Below are 22,343 nucleotides of genomic sequence, written 5' to 3' on the forward strand. Positions count from 1 at the left end.
AGGGAGAGTGATGCTGTAATGGACTTTGTCTTTCAGAGTTTGGTGTGGGTTTCTTTACATGCTTCTCTAAGCCCTCCCCTGCATGGATTTTAATTCAGCGAAGCTGAGAGCAGAGGGGTGGAATCCCCTCCCTCCACCTGTTTTTGGTGCAGCTTTCTGGAGTCCTTCAGAGCCCCACCTGTATCCATGGATTTATAACTCTGTGGAAAGGGAGGAAAGACAAATGGCTCCCCATAACCTCAGAGATGTTACCTCCACCCTCACTCCTGTGCCAGATGTAGAAAATCTCCCAGGCATTCTTCTCAGCTCAAAGAGAGCACCAGCACCAGCCAGGAGACACTTCCAGATGCAGAAAGTTTTAACTGATGGTGCTGGATATGCTCCTGCTCTAATCTCAATTTAAATTAGTAACTAGAGGCAACACACTGGGAGCTTTTCTAGTCTGCTTCCTCAAGAAGTAAATCAAATCCCAAATAAAATATTCAGCATTTGGAGGCTAAGCACAGCCCTTGGTGTGCACTGAGGAAGCACCTTTCCTAAGACACCAGAAATGCTGGCAGCTCACTTTGGTAACATGTCCAGTTTTATTTGTTTTAGAATCTCTGCTCCACTGGGGGCATGCAAAACGATCTCAGGCACTCTGGGGAATTTCACCTCTACATCTCTTTACCCTTGCACTTCTCTTCCTTTTGATCTATTGCTACCCACTGCCCAGGGCTGACTTAATTTGCTGTACAAGCCACTGTCTGACCCATTCTCTCCTATCCTGATAGCCAGAGCCACCCTTCCCACTACACCCAAACTGCTGATACTGTGACAGCTCCTAAGTCAACACTTCATCAGCCAGGAGCTTTTATCAGCAGGAGAGAGGAATCCCAGCACTGGCAGCAGTAACAGCCCTGGCCAGCAAAGATGTTTTTGGAATTATATTCTTGGTGCCTTGCGGCATCTTTAGCAAAGCTGGCAGTGACTGCTGAAAACCTGCCAGGTAGATTTGCCCAGAAGAAGGAAATGGGATGTGGTAGGGTGTGGTGGTGAAGAGAAAAGAACATTTCAGAGCATATTCCCATTTTCTCACCCCTTAACACTTGGGAAGGGAGAGACATTACTTTGAGGGCCATGTCCCATCCAAAGAAACAAGACAGTGGGAACAGACCAAAGGGATCCATCAGCCTTGTAAAAACCATCTCTTTTCCACATCTGGCTTGACAGATCAGCACAATACTTAGAGGGCACAAGCCCTGCCTGAATCAACACTCTGCTAAGCTTGTAGAAAGAACAAAATGAATTGTGCAGAAATGAAAGTTCACACAAAAGGTCTGGGTTTCATATCAAGATCTGCTCACCAGCTGCACAGCTTCAGATACATATTTGTAATGCTCCATGCCAGAACACCTGCAAGATTAAAGCTCTATGATACCTAAAAATCACAAGTTCTGCTCCAGTAAAGACCAAAATCTAAAAGTGAAGTCTAAAGACCCTCAGCTACTTGCTGAAACTCAGTGATGCTGAGACAAAAATCCATTAGTCTTAAGAGGACATATTCATATAACCATTAATTTCAGCTCCTGCTCTGTAAAATGTGAAGAACAACTGCTTTCTCTCCTGGATACTGTAAAGTACAGTGTTTTAACATTTGTCAAGTATTTTCTGTCCTCATGCAGCAAGAAGTGCTGCTTTGGGTACTACATCTATACTGCCAGTCAAAATAGTTGGCTGTCTCTGCCAGAGTGGTTAAATTTCTTTGGGGTAAGTGAAAGCAGTCATGTAAATTAAAGTGAAAAACCAAGCTAGTGACTTACTTCAGGTGAGAAAAGAAATACAAGTTTTTCAAAAAGATCAAAAGCATCTTTGTAAGAAAAAAAAAAAAACACAAAACAAAACCAAACCAACCAAAAAGCCTACAAACAAACAAAAAACCAAACCCACTCCTGATGCTGTTATATTTCCCTGAATTCCATGGTTACAGCTGGTAGATTTACAGAAATACTTGGGAAAAGAGCTGCTGCTGGTACTATGGACTGGACAAGACAAAAGGATGAAGGGCTGAACCACAAACCAGCCCTTTTTGATATATTCTCCATACCAAGATGGCAGCCAAAGAAGTTTCTATAAAAGCCACTGAAGTTTTTCAATGTTTATCACCACAGGGAAACCAAAACTAAATCCAGAGATTGTTTTAGGTACAGAATGGATTTCTTTAAATCCCATGAAGTTTCTAGAACCTGGCACATCAAACACAGGCTTTGGGTTTATACTCTCTCCACTCCCACCATGTCTATCTCTAAAGATCTCTCATCCGTGCAGAAAAACCAATCATGCCCAGGGAACCAGTTGCAATAAGGTCCTCCCTGACACTGACCCAGCAGAACTTTTTTCTGTGAAGGGAAAACTGTTCTGTGGTTTTGTTTCTGGAGGATCCTGCCTCATGTACCGTTTGCTTTTCAAGCCAAGGGCAGGAACATGAATTGCAGCCATGGTTAGGCCATGGTTGTGTATGTTCTGTAAAGCACTCCTGGTTTCTCCAGTGGCAGAGACCAGGTCCAAAGGACACAGCTTTTTACAGAACATCTTCTGCAGCTCCTGGTGGGCATGGTCACAGATTTGAACCCTATTAGCCAGATTTGGACCCAATTAGCACAGCACATGTCATCCACATTAGTCATCCTCTTTGCCCGTACTGTACTAAGGCAATTATACTCAAAATCAGAGTTTACTTATTCTGTTTCAGAACAACTCCATCAGCTAAGCTTGTGTCATTGTTTCCAACCTAGGAATGCCTGCATTTCAGACAGGGCATCAAGAGCATCAGCTGTGAGTGCTGCATCCCTGTGCCTGACTTGTCCTTTAATGTACCACACAATAAATAGGGACATTCCAAGGATTTCACAAAGCCCTTCACAGAGGCCTCATTTGCATGTAAGGCAACCAAGTATTTTGAATCATTTAGTTCACGTCCCTGGGGATAAACCCATGGAAAGGGTCCAGGACCTGACTGTCCAGAGGCTGGGGTAGGTGGCTGCAATGTCTCCATGGGGGTGAGTGACTCCTGGTCTGGCTGGTGGTGTGTCAGCTCCCACTGCCACCTCCCAGAGCACATTCAGTCACTGGCCTCTGTTGAGAGGGACAAGGCAAAAGGAGAGGTAAAAAAACAAAATGGAGGGAAAACACTCCACAGAAGAAGATGGGATGGAGTAATTAGCTTCACCCTCTGCAGCCTCCAGCATGCTGCCAAACCTTGCTGCCACAGGACAGGCAGACAAAAGGCTTTTTCAGCTGTCACACATTTCACAACCCCAGCCAGGGACAGCAGCCACGTCCTCGTGCCTTTCAGGGATTTGCACACACGTGCTGCTCTGTCTGCAGGCCAAGAAAAAACAGCCTTAGCCCTTACCAGATGTACAGATACAAAATGCTCATTGCAGTGCTGCTGGCACTCAGCATATGGTCAGCCTAATTTATTTCTGTTGAAACAAAGCCAGAGCTTCTTCCTGCCTAGGCCGTCTGTGGTAGAAATAAGGGGCAGTCTTTGTCCTAGAGACCTTAATTCAGCACTAAAAATGACACTTTGTCCTCACTCTTTGCCATCATTTCTGGATGCAGGCACTTGAATAGAAGGAAGCCAAGGTACAGATATTACACGTCACGTATTTCACTTCCTAGGAACTAAGTGGTGAGTGTTGCTCATGCAACCTTAAAATGAAAGTGTGTTACAGGAACAGACTGTCCTTTTTGTGTTTATTCTGCTCAGTAAAAAAAAAAAAAACCAATAACATTTAAAAGGATTCACCCAGCAGCAAGATGGTTTTCCACCAGGACTGCTGGAACATGAGTTTCTTTTCTGAACATGTGCATGTCTGTGTTTCTCACAGATGCTCATGGGAGCTGTGGTTTTCAGCTGTGTGCAGAGGCAACAAGGACAATTAGCATAAAATTAACATGTCCTACCTCTGATTGTAATCCACATGAGGAGAATGACAAACCCCTACTCCCTCTCCAAACACTGACTAAATCCATGGGCCTGACTTCATGTAACAGCTAGTTAAATGCCTGAGACCAATTGGGATTTCAGACATTAGAGAAATAGAAGTTATTAATTGGATGATGTGTAAAAATCTGTGACTTGGTGTTAGGGTGTACCTCACAATACCAGTCAAGTTATGAAATTCAGACACAATTACATGCTGGCTGAATACATTTGCCTTATTTCACTATAGTGTATATTAAACTTTCCCTTTCATGTTTGCATAATAAATCTGAATGGAGTTCTTTACTGTATTCACACTTGGTTGATTGCTTTTGGTTATTTTGTAGCATGTTATAGGGGGAAAGGGAAAAAAACAAAGGTTTTATTACAAAACTGTAAAGCAAAACTAAATATGATGAAGATACTTCATATTAACTTAGAGATGCCACTTTTTATCACTGACGTGTAATTGCTGATGATATTATTGTTATTATTTTGGGGGATGCCTCAGTACCAGAACACAGAATAAAGAATGGTTCCTCAGTTTTATTTGCTGCAGGTGCAATGCCATGGGGAGGCAGACACTGCTACAGGAACACCCTGTGACTTGGCCACAGAATTTTTTTAAGGAGCTACCCCAGGTGAAACTCTCCTGGTGGCAGAATGACAACACAGAGCCTGAGCAGGGTGTCAGCCTGCCTCTCACCAGCTCTACAGACCACCAGTGAGTCTTACACAGCTCAGATGTGGTGATGACTCTGAGGAGGGGTGAATTCTCACCTTCTAATTTCTGTTCTCAAAATGCCACACAGACAGTGCATGAGAAAAGAAAGATTTGGGGGTTTCCACTCTTGCAAAACAGGGATGAAGAACCTGCTCTTTGCTGAGTGTCAAATCTTTCAAATCTTTGGCAAACCATGAATTAACACACCCCAAATACACACCAAAAATAAACCACAAAAACCCAAACAACATTTAAACACCTCTCTTCCACCCCCTCCAATAAAAGCTGTCACAGTAAAACAAGAATAAAGAAGGTATCAGTAGTAAAACATTACATGTGAAAACACAGAAGTCTTGCACAAACAAGAAAACAAGGAAATCATATACAATGACAATAAGGTTGCAGAAAAATATAATCTTAAAGAATCATTGAATAAAGACATAAAAGCTGATATAAACCAAGCGTATCAGGAATAATGAATGTGAAAGACAATCTAGAGAACGACTGGATGAAGAAACAGAGAAAAATATTAAACCGGTACATTAGAAGCAATCCACAATCCCACAACCCAGCTAAGGGTTCTGTCTGCAAGTGATCAGTATTTGGTTATATGAAAAGCAGGCTGAAAGAAGGACTAGTACATTTCTTCTCACCTTCTGGCAAGGTGTGATTTAGAGATTCTCTAAAGTAAACTTGCACCTTCATCTCCTCAGTTTTACACACCTTCATCATATATCCCAGTCACCTTTTCTCCAAAATGAAAGCAACAAGAATGAGGAAAAGTATGCAAAGTGTGAGGATGAAGCAACAGGGATTCTTCAAGTAAGAAAGAAAAAACTGGCCTGTGGGCTGCTGGCAGCTCTATACAGTCTCAGGTAGGATGGAGATAAACAAGGGATGATTACTCACTCACTGTTTCTTAGAAACAAGAAATAAGAAGTACTTACTTAGAAGCTTACTTACTTACTTAGTTTCTTAGAAGCAAGAAGTAGGGAACACTTGAAAAAAATAGCACATACATGTTTTATAAGAAAGGAAAGGCAGTGAATTTCCAAGCCATGTACTGCCACAGGACATGCAGATACACAAAACAGTGTAAACAGGTTCCAAAAAGACAGACTCACAAAAGAAAAGCCTGTCAATGACTAATAACCATCAAAGGCTCTACTTCTCCAGAAAGTGCCAAAAGCCAGAGACAGCTAAAAGCAATGACTTTGTGCCCGGGGTGGTTTGTCTTTACATGCCCTGGGTTTGCATTTTTTCTCTAAGCAACTGCTACTGATGCTGGGTAGGAGAGATCCTTAGCCTTTCCCAGATTCACATGGCAGTAAGGCTGTGCCATTAAAACACACATTAATTAAACATCATGTTATGAAATGAGCCCGTGGGTTATAGCTAGGTCTCAGGCTCTGGTGCCTATATTCCAACTTTCATGCAACTATAAATATTAAAAAACCAAACAGCTCACTTGAATTTGCAAAATGCAGGCTCATCACCATTCCAATACTGCATTTTCTGATAGAAACAATTTATTTGCTCATCAGCCCATCATATTTTTTTTCAAGTCCAGTAAAAACTATCATTCCATTGTTCCAAACAAGCCCTAATCTCAATATGCAGCTCTCGATCTTATACAGATGCTAATTATTATAACTGCAGGGCAAATCAGCACAATATGACCAAATGAATAAATTTTGCTGAATACATAAAAGAAAACCTCCCACAACCTTGTACTTGTTGATTCTCCAGAATCACAGCTTTACAGTGTTAATACTGTACTCATAATCCTAATAGAAAATAATCCCTTGAAAATTAATTACCACTAGACATTAATAAGCACTTTGTTAATTAAGCCAGTAAGCCAATTAGGCCCAAGGTGAACTCGAGGGCAATCAACTCTATAAACAGTGTGAGCTAAGTCTTAGAAGTACACTCTAATTTTTAAAAAGCTTGTTTTTGGAGACTAGATAGCTTGTGGGATTGCTCATTACTGAACAAAGCTGCTGCCCAAATGCAAGCCAGGTCAGGAGCAGCCAAGAGCCATCATCACCCAGCAGCTTATCTGTATCCTCAGAGCAACTGGTCTAGACCTCATATGAGATCTTACCAACTTGTAATTAATAGCTTCTCTAAGTAAACCAAATCAGAAAGCCAACAAAAAGCAATTCAGAAGTGCCTCCTGGGAAAGGGCCTAAGCTGTAAGGCAGGGCAGGGTGTAGAGAGCAATTTACAGCTGACTCCCTTTGACTACGAGTAAGCACCAGGCAGCTATCCTTTCTCCTCCTGCTGGGCTTTCACAGACCACGGGACACTGACAAAACCTGCACAGAAATGGCTCAAGCCATTCTGAGATGCAACTATTTGGCAGCTCTTCCACCTCCAAAAGTCTGCATTGCATGGTATAGTAAAAAAGGGCAACCCCGACTGCAGGAAGAAATGATGATGTCTGGCTCCAGATCAGAAGGCTGAAGGATCTGCTTTATTAAAACTATACTATATGGTATTAATATACTATTTAAAGAGAAACTATCCTATTCTACATATTTGCTTCTTACTTACCTATCTAACTAATTAACAAAACCCGTGACTCTCTGCTGAGAGTCCGAGACACAGCTGGATCCAATTGGTCATTGAACCCAAACAACCTTCACCAGAATCCAATCGAGCAATCTTCAGGTAAACAATCTCCATACCACATTCCACATGGAGAAAACAAAGGAGGAGAGATAAAGATTGTTTTCTCTTCTTCTCTCTGTGCTTCTCTTGAGAGACAGAATTATGTCTCTCTGTCCAGAGAATGTGAATGCCACAGCGTGGCCTTTCTTATTCACTGTCCAGGAGCAGAGACAGCACAGGCAGTAGTGCAGATTTCTCAGAAACCTTCATTTCTGCCTTTCCTTTACAACTGAGAAGCAGATCCATTCCTGGGTTCCCATTCCTGAGGAGAAACCTGTGTTTCTCAATACATTGCAAACAGGAAATCTCTTAAGGGAGCACCTTGCTAAATCACTCCTCTGTGGGCATGGCTGAGGATCTCCCCAGGGCAGTGGTCACTGCCCCAAATCTGCCAGAATTCAACAAGCATTGACTGGTGGGACTCTTGGGGCTCTGCTGTTCAGGGATTTGGACTTGACAATCCCTGTAGGTTTCTTCCAGCTCGGGATATTCTACAATTCCATTATTTTCTCCTCCTCCAATCCTCCTCTTCTGGGTTTTTTTTTGTTCTGTCTTTTCACAGGTCTGAGCAAGCTCAAATACTTCAAGCCAAAAGCATCCTACTTCCCCTTCTACAAAGAAGTTTGTCCATACAGTGAATTTGGCACAGGGCTGGAGAAAATTAATTTTTTTCTCTAATTGATTCCATTTGAAAAAAGATGCCATTAATCCTTACACATCTGTTGGCACTTATAAATGTGCCCTGTGTTTTGAGTGTTTGTCTGAAGGCCTTGCAGGCTGGGGCCTTAGCTCTACCATCACCTTCTCACTTGTTTTTTCCAGTAGTGTGTGGACACTGAACCCACCAAACTGGAGGAATAGTGCCACTCCTCACACTCTCTCCAGGGCTAACCATTCCTTGTTACTCCATCTTTCCCATCCCAAGCTTGGACTGCAGTAACTTGTATGGGAAAGTAACATGTGCAGTTAAAAGGCCTTAAAATTCACAGGATGCAAATGAGCAGACAATTATTCTGTGCATAATGATGAGCTGCTAGGTTGGAACATGTTCAGATATACAGTAAGTCTCTGTAATAATTTTTATTAATTTTTAAGAATGCTGGATCATCTCATCTGAAGCCAAAACCATTAATATTTGCATTAATTAGTGCTCATAATACAGTATTTCTTTTGAGTTTTACTGCAGTCATTTGAATCTTTCCATACATTGACTTTCTAAAAATTATCACCTTGATGAAGAGGGTTTAGGGATTTTTTTTCAGCCTAGTGAAAAATAATTTCCTGGAATAGTGGTCAGTTTTCTGCCTTTGTTTTTCTTGTCTTTTTTTTCTGAGTGTTGGTTGCTTGGGGTTGGGTTTGTTGGGTTTTTTTTTGTCTCTTCCTGCCTTAGTAGAATATGGGGATAATGAGGTAGTCTTGCATATAAATTGAATCATTTGCAATAATGCTCTAAAGTGCCACCAGGATGGAATTCAAAGGGCTGTTTGCAGAAACAATTGCTTTTTAAAAAATTAATTTCTGAAAAGTAAATGTAGAAAATGGTGAGATGGCTCAGGGGATTGAAAATGCAGAGAGACTTTCTGGTCACTGCTTCAGACCCTATTCAGGCTGAAGCACAACTACAAAATGTTACTGTGAGAAAAATACTTTGAGTCTCTGCAAATTTTAACAGAATAATTTGTGCTAAGGTTATGAATTAAATTGGAGTTCACTGAAAATAATAGCAGAGGGTCAATTCTACTACATATTTTGGAAAGCTTTGGTTTTTTTTAAAGTCATTCTACCGACAGAATATAAATCTATCTTTCAAATAACAATCATTTAATCACAGACATTGTAAAGCAAAACAGAATTCATATCCTTGGCCACAAGTAGAACTGGTTACCCTTTCTCAGACCTATATAGACTTTTGCCAATATTATCAGGATAGATAATGTATTTTCATGATAGCAATCACATGTGTTGAGTTGGTTATGTAACAGGAGAAGACAAAGGGCATTTAAACCACTTAAACCAGACTGGAGGAAAAAGAAAATTATGTTTTCAGGATGGGGTCATGGCTCAGTGATGTCAAAAATCTCATGCAGTTTAAGATAAATGCAAAATCACTTTACACTTCCCATCTATTTGTAAAAAAGACATCAACAATCCATTTTCCTACGCAAAACTGCCAAATATGTCTATGTATTTCAGTCTGCTGATTTCTGGTCAGGACCAGAACTAGCCCTGGAAGCTTTAAAATTACCCATGTGGATTTCTGACTTATCAGACATCAGATCCATCCCTTCCACAGAGAGAATCAGATGCTTCAGAGAGATGCTTCCCCAGAAGCAGGCTTGCCTGAGGATGGGAGGACGCCCATTTGGATGGACAGGAGGGACAAACCATCACCAACAGCTCCACAATGAAACCCTATGCTGGTTTCCAAAGCCCCTTGCATGGAGATTTTTAAACACCTCCAGGAGCATGCACTTCAACACTCCTTAAGGTGCCTAGCAAGTATCTCAGGAATGTAGTTATTGATTTCTGGCAATATCTCGTATCTTAAGAGATTTCCAAACAGAGAAGGAGGAGCAGCCTGTGGCCTGAACAGGAAACACTGAAGATTGAAAGCATGCTATGACCAAGTGTTGAAAAGCTGCCAGCAGCAGCTTTCTAGCAGTGCAGGCACTGTGAGAGGCTACTCCAATGTCAACACAGAAAAGAGTTGAGAGTTGGTTTTATTTCAAGCTTGAATAAACCTGCTGCCAGTTATTCACCTAACTTTGGACGTCTGCCTGCTCATTTCCCACAGAGATGACCATCCTGAGATGGAGCTTTGGGGTGTCCATGAGGCAGCTGCAGGATTGGGAGCAAAGGGAGCAAGAATGTGAACATGTGGAAATGGACTGGCCTTCTAGACAGGGCTGAGATGACTGGAATGAACTTGAATGAACTGGATGAACTTGAATTACATGAGATGCAGCTCTGAGCAAAGTCAGCACAATCCCAAGCACTACTCTGTGGAAGGTGGATGTGGATGTACAGCGCTGTCAATCCAGTGCTGCACATGAACTAAGACCAAAGAGATGGTGTGGAAACAATCACTGTCATCTCTTTCTAGAGAGGATATTTACTGCTTCTGAGGGCAGGAAAGACTTTTACATCAGCTTCATAAGGCACTTAAAAAGCAAGTTCCAGAGGCACAGGCCCTGGCTGCTGAGAACAACACAGTCAGTGGAGCTGATTTTCTGCTGTGGGGACATGAAAAGAATAGCAGAGGGTCAATTTTACAATGGCTGTGACCACCCTCTGACACAGCAGTGCTCTGCTCCAAAGGTGGTTGAGCAAACAGAGAAACACATCTCTGCTCAGAGGCAGACAGCAGAGAAGAGCTCAGTGATCTTTGCTGGATGCCCTTCATGATCAGGCAGTGAAACACTGTGTGTTTAATCATGGTGAAGGATAATAGAGAGCAGAGAACCAGGGAGGCAGCTCAGCTAACTCCAGGCATGCTCTGTTAAACCCTATATGATATAAAAATGGTTTATAGCCCATGCAGCATACTTGCCTTGGATAAGGACCATCGCACACTGAAATTAAAAGCAATTAGTGTCCCTTAAGCACTCGAAGAGAATTGTTTTTATAAAGCGTTTCCTTCAATCTTTAGGGAAAAAAAAAATACAGGAAAGGCATTTTTCTGCAGGATGGCATTTGTTTACAACTAACACCCTAAGAGATTAGACCTGGCTTTCAGGCCTGTTATTACAGCTACAAAAAAGTTGCTGTTAAACTCCCATTGAGGCTGACTGATAGGTCCACTATGTGTGAATGCAAAACACATTGTTTCAGGATGCTACAGCAGCTCCACATGTGCAGCATGGCACTTTTTATAAAGCAGGAATTTCATGTTGTCTATTAACAAACTCCTTCCCCCACAACCATCACAGAGTTTCATTCAGCCAAACCCCACTGTTTCATCCTCTGTTTTATTTGGTGATTAATCTGAAGGACTAATTTCCATACTAGCATTTAAACAGCAGCCTGATGCTAGGAACACAGTGGCCTACATTTTGAAACCCAAAGAATGAATGTTGTGCTTTATTTATGAGCTATTAGTTTAACAACTTATGAAATATCCATCAGAAGCCACAGACATTAAACAAAATTAAGAAATTAAATACAACTTAATAAAAACAAAAGCACTGATAAATCCCCACTCCTCATTAAACCTCACATCACCCTGTAAAACCATGTCCTTAGACTATGATGAAGAGTTTGAAAAAGTACTGAAATTTCTTTGCCTTGTTTTTAATGCTTTATTAGTTTAGATTCTACCACAAATTGAAATATTTATGACCAAATGCTCCAGTGCTGTATAACAATGTCCTCTAACGCTCCACTCTGAAATAATTTCTAATTGCTGTGCTGTAAAACACTACCAAAGAGCTACAAAGAATGGAGCTGGACATCATCTTGCAAGGCTTTTCTACAATCACAGTTACATTTACTGATCTTTAAAACTGTTCAAGATCCAGAATCTTCTCCAAGGTTAAACCTTCAGAGCTAGCCATGAAATAACAGAAATTAGCATTTCTATAAATGGCGCTAGGTTTGCCAGCATGGGAAATTGTACTTAATTACAAAATATCTCAAGGGCAGCAGTAATGATGTTTACTTTACAGTAAATAAACGTGCTTCAGCTTCATCTGATCAGCTTAGGAGCTTGTCTGATCCCTGAGCCTGCTGTTGAGGAAGGCAGTGCAGCTGCCAAGTGGGATGAGCTTTTGAAGAAACACAGTCACAGTGTGGTCCAGAGGAGCCTGAGAGTTTCTTTCCATATGCCACCATCCCCCTCCAGGACACCATCAGCTGTGCCCAAGCTGTTCTCCAGGTGCTGGTCACCTCACTCCCCAGCAAGTGACAGTGACAATGCCATCTCCCCTTGTCATCTGTTTTGCCATGCATAACCTTTATTTCCTTTTTAAAGCTTTCCACCCAACACCTCACTTTGATCTTGCTGCCTGCAGTTTCAGCTGTTCCCTCTTGCCTTACCAAGAGAAATACATCCATGTGTGTTCCTTTAGAATTGCCTTTACATAGAAATACTTATCTCAGGGCTTTGTGACTACAGCATCCTCTAATCTCCTAAACACTCCTTTCCTTCCTTCACACTGCTGTGATTGAAGAGAACCCATTAGCTGACTGCACACAAGCATGAACACAAGGAGAAAAGAAGAATTATAAGTACAATATCAAGCAGCATATGGCAAACCCATTTATGCTTTTCTACAGCAGGTCAGGCAATGAATGGGACTCATTCCTGGGAGTCATTGTTGGCAGTGTGGAAACTACCTCGGTGGTCATGGCTGGAATACTGAGTGCTCTGGGACTAATTGCATATTTGATATTCATGTGATAAATTAATTAGCTGCTTATTCCCAATGAACAGCCTGGATTCAAATAAAGCTGTCAGATGAAAGGTATGGTAGAAGCACATGTGTTAAAAATAGCTCCTGAGGGGTGTGTGTGTAAATATATATATATAAATACGTGCATCAGTCTGCTACTACAATCATTTAATTTAGCTTTGCCCTCAGCCAGGAGTTGCCTGGAGACTCACTAATAACAGAAGCATTCAAGATACTTTTTCTTTTGTGTTCCCTTGCCTTTTTGAATAGATGTGTTTTACACCTTCAGCCTCGATGTAAAATACATAGAAAAGCTCTTCAACACGGCTTTAATTTATGCAAAACCTAATCTAAATAATGGATGAGATTAAAAAAAAAAGAACTATGACTTTTAACTAGTATAGGACTAAAGCTGATCCCAGTTTTAGTCTTACTGGTGTGATTTAGCTACTAGTTACTTCTAAGGCTTTTGCTCAAAATTAGTGCATCTGAAAGGGGTTATATGTCCCAAAAATGAACTAAGAGCTTATAATTTTCCCCAAAATAACAGCCACGTAAATGATGGAGACTTTATTAATATTCTCACCCATGCAAAAAAACGCAGCTGCACTGTCTTGTTCCTGGTGAACACAGATGCAAGACAAACTGGTCAATCCCTACCAACCCAAAAAGAACAATCACAAACGTTTTACCTTGTATACAAAACCCTGTTGCAAAAAGATATCGAAGCTTAAAAGCACCTAGGTTTTATTAGAGCTGAAACTTGTTGATTTAGCAAGTGCTCTTGCAGATGAGACTCCACCACTGTCACCTACATTTGTCTTGTAGTTCACACCCTAGGGGTGTTCACAGCTCCTGGTTTGAGATTAGATGTGGGAAAAGGCTGGGAATTCCACCCAGAAAGGAGTTTTTGAGATATTAAATATGAGATTGTTTCAATTGGAAAAGAGGAGATATGGTCTCCTGAGGGACTTTTCTTGACCCTTTGTAGACTGAAGTTTGCAGATGATAGAAAGAAGTACTTTTAAAGACTTTTTCTTGAAGGAGGAATATTTCATCCTGAAAACGTGTCAGCAGAACACATCAAGATGGGATGAGCATAGGATTTTCCTTCTATAACTGATTTTCTGCACCACTGGCATAATTTCACTAAATAGTTCAGATTCAGCTATGATCCTTTCAACATTTAAAAATATTCCTGGGACAGTTTTCCCACAGCCCTACCTGTCTGCATCACTGATGAGCTCTGTACTGCCTGCTGTGCCTTCCCTTGGCTCCCACGAAGGAGGGAAGCACTCAATGGGACAGCACACCTGGACTTCAGCTGTGCTGCTTTGTCAGGACCTGAAAACAGCTGGAAACACTTGCAATGCTTAAAAATACCTCAGAAACACAAAAGTATGGAGGCAGGAAAGAATAAAACCGAGTCTAGCTCTGCTCTGACAGCCCTGGCTTCCCTGTCATGGATATTTTACATCAAATCCAGCAAACCATGTGTGTGTGCAGGCCTGAATGTTGTCCCAACAGCCAGAACCTGATGTGCTCAAAGCAGAGGACACGTGAAGAATAGAAAGTAGCTGCCAGCATCTCCTCAGTGTTCATGGATGGTAAGATGTCCTTGCAGCTGTGTCCCCAAGAAAATTCCCAATTTCCAAACAGGCAGGGAATATTACCTAGGCTAAGTGCCTTTACCAGTGTTTAAACACAAGTAAATGAAATAAAGATTGTTGTCACCACAACAAAAAGAAATTGTCAGCTCCATGTCCTGCCTTGCAGCCAAACTCCAGGAAGCCAGGAATGTGTTGGATGTCTCACATCAAAGCAAAACCAATCTTATAGCTATTCCACCTTCTGAGAAGGATCAAAACATGAGAGGAGGAAGAAGGCAGAGGGATGTCATATAAAATTACACTGACCTAAGGCTCTCAAATATGAGAAAGGAAGTATAAGAGCTCAGGCTCAAGAGCTGTGCTTTTTTTCTGGGGAAAAAAAAAGAAAGAAAAAAACCAGCACACAACAAAAAAAATAAAGCACCCCAAACATATTCACTACCATAAAGAAATCTTAAATTACATTGTTTAAATACTTTCTAAGGAAAGCTGAAAGCTATAAACAAAGGATTACTGATTATATTTTTATCTCATTAAAACTGAATAAATTATATACATTTTACTACAGAAAATAGTTCCTCTTAAGCTGATTATATCTGAGCAGTTTTATCTGAAATTCATAGCTGCAGATATATTCATCTGCAGCATTTATCAGGTGCAGCCAAAGAAAAGAAGAAATTATTGGCTTCTGTCTCCTGTAGCAGTTTTACATTATATGGAAGCAGAAATCAACTTAGCCTTCAAAAAAACAAAAAAAAAAAAAAAAAAAAAAAAAAAAACAAAAAAAAAAAAAAAAAACCAAAAAAACCCTAATCCAAATTTAGGGATTGGGGATTTTCAAATTGTCTAATCCACAGGTTACTAAAATCAAGATATTCTTCTATATTCATTGTTTGAGAATTACCTTTAGATTCTTATTTTCTTAATTTTTTAAGGTCAAAGATAATTATGCACAATATCTTTGTACATAGAGTGAATTTATAAAATAACAATAAAACCACAAAGGCTTCCTCAGAACATTAGATTGCATGACTAAGCAAAGCAACACCCAAAAGCACTGAAATTCAGGCTGTGCTCATATTTTAATTGAGCTTTCCCCTCTCTTCAGCAAGAATTCCAGGATAGTGTCACAATCTGGTCTGGCACACAGGGACTGCTCTACATTTTGAGTGTTTTACAAATGACATTTAAACTCCAATCTTGGATATATAACTTGAAAGTTTCATTTCTTGTAGCCCTGGACTTCACAAACACAAGTTGCACTCTATTCTTTGAAGTACAGGCGCTCAATTCTTAAATCAGAGAGGCAGCAGAATGGGTTGGGGTTGTATTAATTTTTCTAACATTCCCAAACATTCCTCTTCTCTCCCAGCACAGCACCTACAGCACCTGCATAGGTAACAATTGTTCTGTATGTGGGAGGGGGAATCCCAACACTGAAATAAGCACAGATCAGGTCAGGAATAAAACAACAACTAGTAGAGCTCCACAGAGGAAGTCACATCAAATTCTCTGGTTTATGAGCACCAAGCACAGAACAAAACTGAAACCAACTCTTCTCCAGGGACCTGAGTTATCTGTGCAAGGAATGCTTGACTGGGAGCTTTGTGTTTCCTTAAAAGCTAATAATGACCTTAGGAAGTTTTAAGAAGTGTTTGGGAGGAGTCTTTTTGGGAAAAGAAATCCCTTTTTGTCCAAAGATAGTACACTATTCCCATGGTACACACTTGAGGAACCTAAGAACAAAACAGGATTTAAGTATCTTTTTTAAAATATCCTCCAACAGCATTTTCTGTTCTTGGTACTCTTCCAGATGCTTTCTCTGAACCAGAACCACATAGAACCTCTGCTCTTGCTAAAATCACAAGAACAGACCTGAGGTTTTATTCTCTTTTGTACTGTGCATCTACACTTTGGCCAGTGAGGTCTGTGAGGCAGAGAGGATCACATGAGGCTTTGCAAAGAGACACTGGATTATCATCATTTTCTTCTCTAGTGCAAGGAGATTTCCTGTGTAGCCCCATTTATGCTGTCACCTCCTGTCCTCATCAGTGTGAATAATCCTGCTGTGTTGCTTTCTTACTTATGCACAAGGTTTCGTGACTGGCAGTAAATCAGTAGGTTATCCAGAAATAACCTGAATCATTCCTTTTGGGAAGGCAGAAACACAAAACAGGGTTGCAGATATTGGCCAACTTTTTCCTTCTTTATATAATTTTTCTCTAGTATTCTTTTCTGACTTTATTAAATACACTAATAAAAGTAATCTAGCCTCTTGTCAAATATATTGCTTTTATTATGCCAAGCAGAGAGATCAGGCCTTTTTACTTTTCCACTTTCCAACATCTTCATCTCTTAGTTAATATACAAATCAGGGACAAAGACTGGTGTGCCTATAATAAAACCAAAAAATCGTTCACATGTTCAAACATCTGACAAAAAGGGGATTTGTCACTTGGCTCAATGCACAGCTCGGTTTGTTTCTTTTCAGGTGCTAACAGTAAATGCCATGGAGCTCTGTTTAATCAGCTCAACCTCCCATTATCAGTATTAGCTCTGAGCAATTCTCTCTCATTTTTCCCTGGAAAGCTGTGGGACTGCTGCTTTCCAAAGGGGTCTGTGGGGGAATGGTTTGTGTGGGACAGCTCTGATGGAGGATTGGACCCGGGAGCAGAGCAAAAAGGTGCCAGGATTAGATTTTTTTTCCTCCCACATGAATTTTTTTCTGAAATGTCCCTGCTAAAAGCACACACCTCATAATTTGCTGGCTGCAGCAAGACTATGTTCAGAAATACCATCAGCGGTCTTGAGAGCTGTGAGATTTATTCAAGTTGAATGTGGGGAATTGGAAGATTTTTTTGCAGAGTTGCTCTCCTTTCATACCACCAAACTGAGTTATTTTCCATTATATTTACACCTATCAATCCATACTATAATTTGAACTGCTAAGATGAGGAGATCCTTGGGACACAGAACAGACTCGAGCGTTGTTCAGCTCAGTAGCTTGGCTAATGAGCCAGGCTCCACGACATCCCAAAAATACAAGTGCATAAATCAAAGTAATTTTTCCTATTAGCCAAAATCCACTAAGCAAGTATTTAGAAACTGGACAACCAGTGGCCCAGAGAATGAGCAGTTTAGCTGTGGAGGACTCAGTGCTCTGCTAGTTCTCACAGAGGATGGGAATGCAAGCATGCTTCCTCTAAGGGATACACATGTGTGTCTATAAATTCACATATGTGCACAAAAATAAACCTCCCAGACAAAAGGCTGATGGGTGTAACAGGAGGTGACAGATACCACAGACCTTCTGCTTCTCCTCTGAACAAGCAGGAACACCCAGGGTGCTGCTGCAGGAATAGATCTAACGCTCCATGCATTCAGGGACAAGGCTGTCCCTCCCCTTCATTGGACTATGAGGCGAAACTCCAAGAAAAGCATGAAAAAAACGGGTCCAAAGCAAAATACTCTGGCCAAGGCAGCCTACGCTGAACTGCCTGTGATTTTGTATGAGCCCCTGTAAGCATCATGATGTTTTTCACTGTTTGTACTGGTTGTCTTCCACCATAGTTCATTCAGTACTTCAAATTACTGATGCAATAAAATCTGTTCAAGCAGCTTAAACACGCAGCTCAAACACATCTTTCAAAAACACAGCATTGCTACATAAACCCCTCCTACAACGTCCTGAAATGAGGCATAAGAGATGACCTAGTGATACACATATGACATTCCTACCTCCCTAGGAACAGCTGTATGAAAGCCTGAAGAAACTTTTCTGGGAAGACACTGGAACTGTTGCAGGGTACAAGTCTTTCCTTAGGCCTAAAGAAACACACAGCACTAAAAATATTGTGACTAAATTCATCCCACTTTCATGGCCTCACTGGAACCTACTCAACTGAGCCTGAGTCACCGTGATTTCCAGGAGGATATTGGCGTGAGTGGGCTCAGAAAATTGAGTCACAGCTGACTAACAACTCACAGCAGGTCAGGGAAACTGCCTGACACCGGCAAGGAGCCCTTCCAGAGAGGGATCATTAACAAACAGCTATTCACACTTCCTATCCGAGCCATTGTGTCAGCGGAAAAAAAGAACAGGGGCGTGTTTAGTGCTCTTTTTGTGTGCAATCAGAGAAGAGTTAAAGGGGCACCTTTAAAGGGGATGCTGCCAGGTGCTAAACTTGATCCCATACACTACCCAGGCGTTGTCACTCGGTTGATTACACGGGAAGCAAATCTTGCATTGTCAGCTTTATCCTACTCCTGTTTATACCCCTTGACCAGCCCATATTCCATATTAACCACCCCAACCCTGATGTTCAGTCACAGCCACATACAGGGTGAACACTTGGATGTGTTTTTATCATCCCACCTGTGTTGAGTGTTTCAACCAATGTCAGCACACGAATCCACACCACCAAATCAAAACCTAATACAAATATATGGCCTGGAAGCCTAAGAAACACATTTTATTGCTGACGTTGCTGCTTAGCAGAGTTTACTGTTTCAAAGGAAAGCTTTCCTCTTTCCCCTCCTATCATGGAGTGGCATCCTGGGTATCTCAGCCAGTCCCCTGCCTCTCAAAACAGGGAAAGTCGATCTTGGCAAGCATCAGCAAGAGTGGTAACTGCTGTGTATTCCTACCCATCCCTTTTACTCACATTTGGTGATGCAAATGTCTATAAATTAAACACGAATATTGCATGAGCAAGCCAGCATTTCAGAATCAGACCAACTGGTCCTCACAAACTTATTTGTCTTTGGCTTATGTGTGCCATTGACTATTAATAACCCAACACACACTATGGAAAAAGTCTAATAAAATAAAATCACTTGTTAAATCCACTCATTTAGGACATCTATCAACCCATGCTAGTCCACTTTTTGTTTATAAAAGCACTTTCATTTTTTGCTCCTGGTCTAAAAAAAACCACCTTTTTTTTTTTGCCCCCCCAGTAACTGAAAATGTTGGTCTAGTTGGACAAACAAAAACTGGGAATTCTTTTTTTCCAGGAGCTTGCTGAGCTTGTCTGCTCAATGGGTCTGATAAAGAACTGTGCAACAACCAGTGTGTGTTAAAATGTTAGCCTCAATTTGTTTCATTGAGTGTTTTTTTTTAATAGTCTGATGTCCTTTAGAATTATTTTTGTCCTACATAAATAGGATCTGTGCAGGGTTTTGAAACTTTAGGCATGCAAAACAAAAAGAAGAGTACAAGGGAGAGCTGCAGAACATGAAAACTGTGGTAAAATCCCAGCAGCAATTATCTCCTCTCAAATATTATGGGAAAACAAAGAATTTTGTTTATGTACATTATATATATATATATTTACACATAAAAAACTCATACATGCACACCTCCCCCCACAACATTTCTTATTATCACTGTCCCTTAAAATGAGATGCAAATGAATGCAAATTGCTGTTGTCTTCTAAGCACAGTAAAATAAACAGAACATACAAATTATTAGAGGCTGTAAATGTTGCTTGCACAATAAGAACAAATACATTTGTCAATAAATACAAAATTTTGTTTTAGCTACACAATGGTCACAATGAGAAATTTCAATGTCACTATTTGAAGTTATTTATCCATATTTACCAATTCAAACACATCTTGGGATGTAGATTCTTGTGAAACAAGTGATGCGAGGGTTTGATTTGCAGAACTAGGATGATTCCATTGTTTTTTGGGATTCCTTAAAGCTGCCACAGGGTGAGTTTTGTTCCTTAACTGGAGAAGGTCAAAATGTTTGGGAAGTGGGAAAACTGGTGGTCAGAAACATGTAAGAAAACTGAGAATTCATTTTGTCAGCATATGTGGAAACTCTATAAATCCCACTTCTACTGTATAAACTGTAGAAATCCTTTGCTTTATATGATCTCTCACACTGGCTGGATTTGATTGCTGAACAAAATATTAAGGAGTCAGAGGAAAATGAAACCATAAAGATGTGTTTGTTCCCAGAAATCCAAGATCAGCACCACTGGAGTCTGGATCTGACATCTCAAAACACAGGGAGGTCTTTCCTCCACCAACTTCAGTGCATTTGAGGTCAAACCTTTCTGGAATACAGACATTAGAGACTGCCCAATTAAATACAAATAATTTTCCTTAGGGCAACTCCACAAATCTGCTATTTACATAACGTGACAAAGGCCGAGACAGTTTTGCTTATCTGCATCAGCAGATTGTCCCTTCCTCCTGACAGAAAAGTGTCTGATGCAAGCCAGCCTTAAACAAAAGCCACTTAAACACAATTATGTGTTCAAGTGTTGTATTTTACATTCAAGAAGATAATTGGGACAGTGGGGCTGAAGAAACACTCCCCAAAAATAAGAGTGTTCCTTGGGAAGGTAATTGGTACTGTCTGGTAAACCCAAACAGACTTTGGCATTTGCAGACTCAAGAGTTCAGTTGATATTTGCCTCTCTCATGACCAGACATTAAAATTACACAAATTTTAAAAAGCTGGTGATAAAAAATAACTATATTATGTATAGGATAAATTAAATTAATGCTGTGCCAATTCAATTTGGTCTCCAATGTGATGTTTGGATGGGAACTTATGACAGGCTTTTGAAAAAGCACAGTTTTGCAGACTTCCCTCCCTGTGTGCTTCTTGCACAGCCTTTGGTGTGAACATGTACTGATCAATAACTGGTTTGGCTGAGGTGCTAGCACAGGATAAATTATTATGCTTACTGTAGATAACTGTATTTCAATAATGCAATATAAACCACAGTGATAAATGGAAAGGACTTTTCCCAGTTTTTATGTGCCTGTGAAAATATGAAACCACTCCCAGCAGCATCCTACAGAAGTTCAGAGGCAACTACATCCCAGATTCCTGCATGAGCTCCCAGTGCTGCAATCTGCCTTGGAAAGAGGTGTGTTTGCAAATGTTTGCTCTGTTAATAGATGACAATACAATCAATATCTATATATTTCAATCAATATGCTCTTCTCCTTTACACAGGTCAGTAGCATATCCTGCTGCCTACAAGAGAAGGCAGTAGAGCACAATTCTAAGAAGAAAATCTCTATTTTTCCATTAGAAGAGCTGTGTCAGCTCCTATATTAATTTACACAGAATACACTGGATGGGATCCATACATTTTTATACAGATCAAGACCTAATAATGGGCAAAGTGCTATCTTAATCAAAATATGTCTTTATCTAGACATCATCAGTTAAAGTGACCTCAAGGCATCTCAAAAGCCACAGCAGAAAACAGAAAACCTATTTTTATAGCACAGGGGCCAACATCAGAAGCTTCTTCAGGACCACGAGTGGCTAAACTGTGTCTCCTTGCCAGCACAGAGGGTAAACTGTTTACACAAACCAAGAAACTCTTGTGAGTATTCTTTCCAAACCAAAACCCCTTGGCATCACAGAGCAGAATGAGTTCACAGCACCAGACATAAGACCATGAAAAAATCAGCCCTGAAGCCTCAAGCTCCCAGCCTGGTTCCTCAGAGCCCAGTTAACCCATCTGCCCTTGGATTTAGATTCATCCTGAAGATCTCACTGCGGCTCTGGCTTCTCGTTGACCCCTGCCCAAAAGCCACAGGTGGTGAAAGGAGACTCCTCATACCCCACCCTGTGTCAGGAAGGTCGTGGCAAGTGCAACAGCAAGGCTGGAGGCCAGATCACCCCTGCGTCCATCTGCCATTGCAGCCACAGCAGTGTTATTGTGCTGGGGGTTTGCTTCGCATGATATCTGGAAGAAAAAGGGTGGGGATTGCTAATTCTCTTTGAATCAGAAGAGTTAAGGCATCACTGCTCTAGCAGCATCTAGAAGTGCATCCAGCACATGGCTTGGAGCAGAAAAGCCTGAGGGTGAAAACAGGACTACACTTCCATCATTGCTGGGCTACCCTGAGAAACTGAACACTATAGCAATCCCCAAACAAATCTTTGGGTTATACTGGGATTAAGAAGACATTTAACACTACATCAACATCTACA

The sequence above is a fragment of the Vidua chalybeata genome, chromosome 5 (genome assembly GCF_026979565.1).
Source record: "Vidua chalybeata isolate OUT-0048 chromosome 5, bVidCha1 merged haplotype, whole genome shotgun sequence".
In the NCBI taxonomy this organism is placed as follows: Eukaryota; Metazoa; Chordata; class Aves; order Passeriformes; family Viduidae; genus Vidua; species Vidua chalybeata.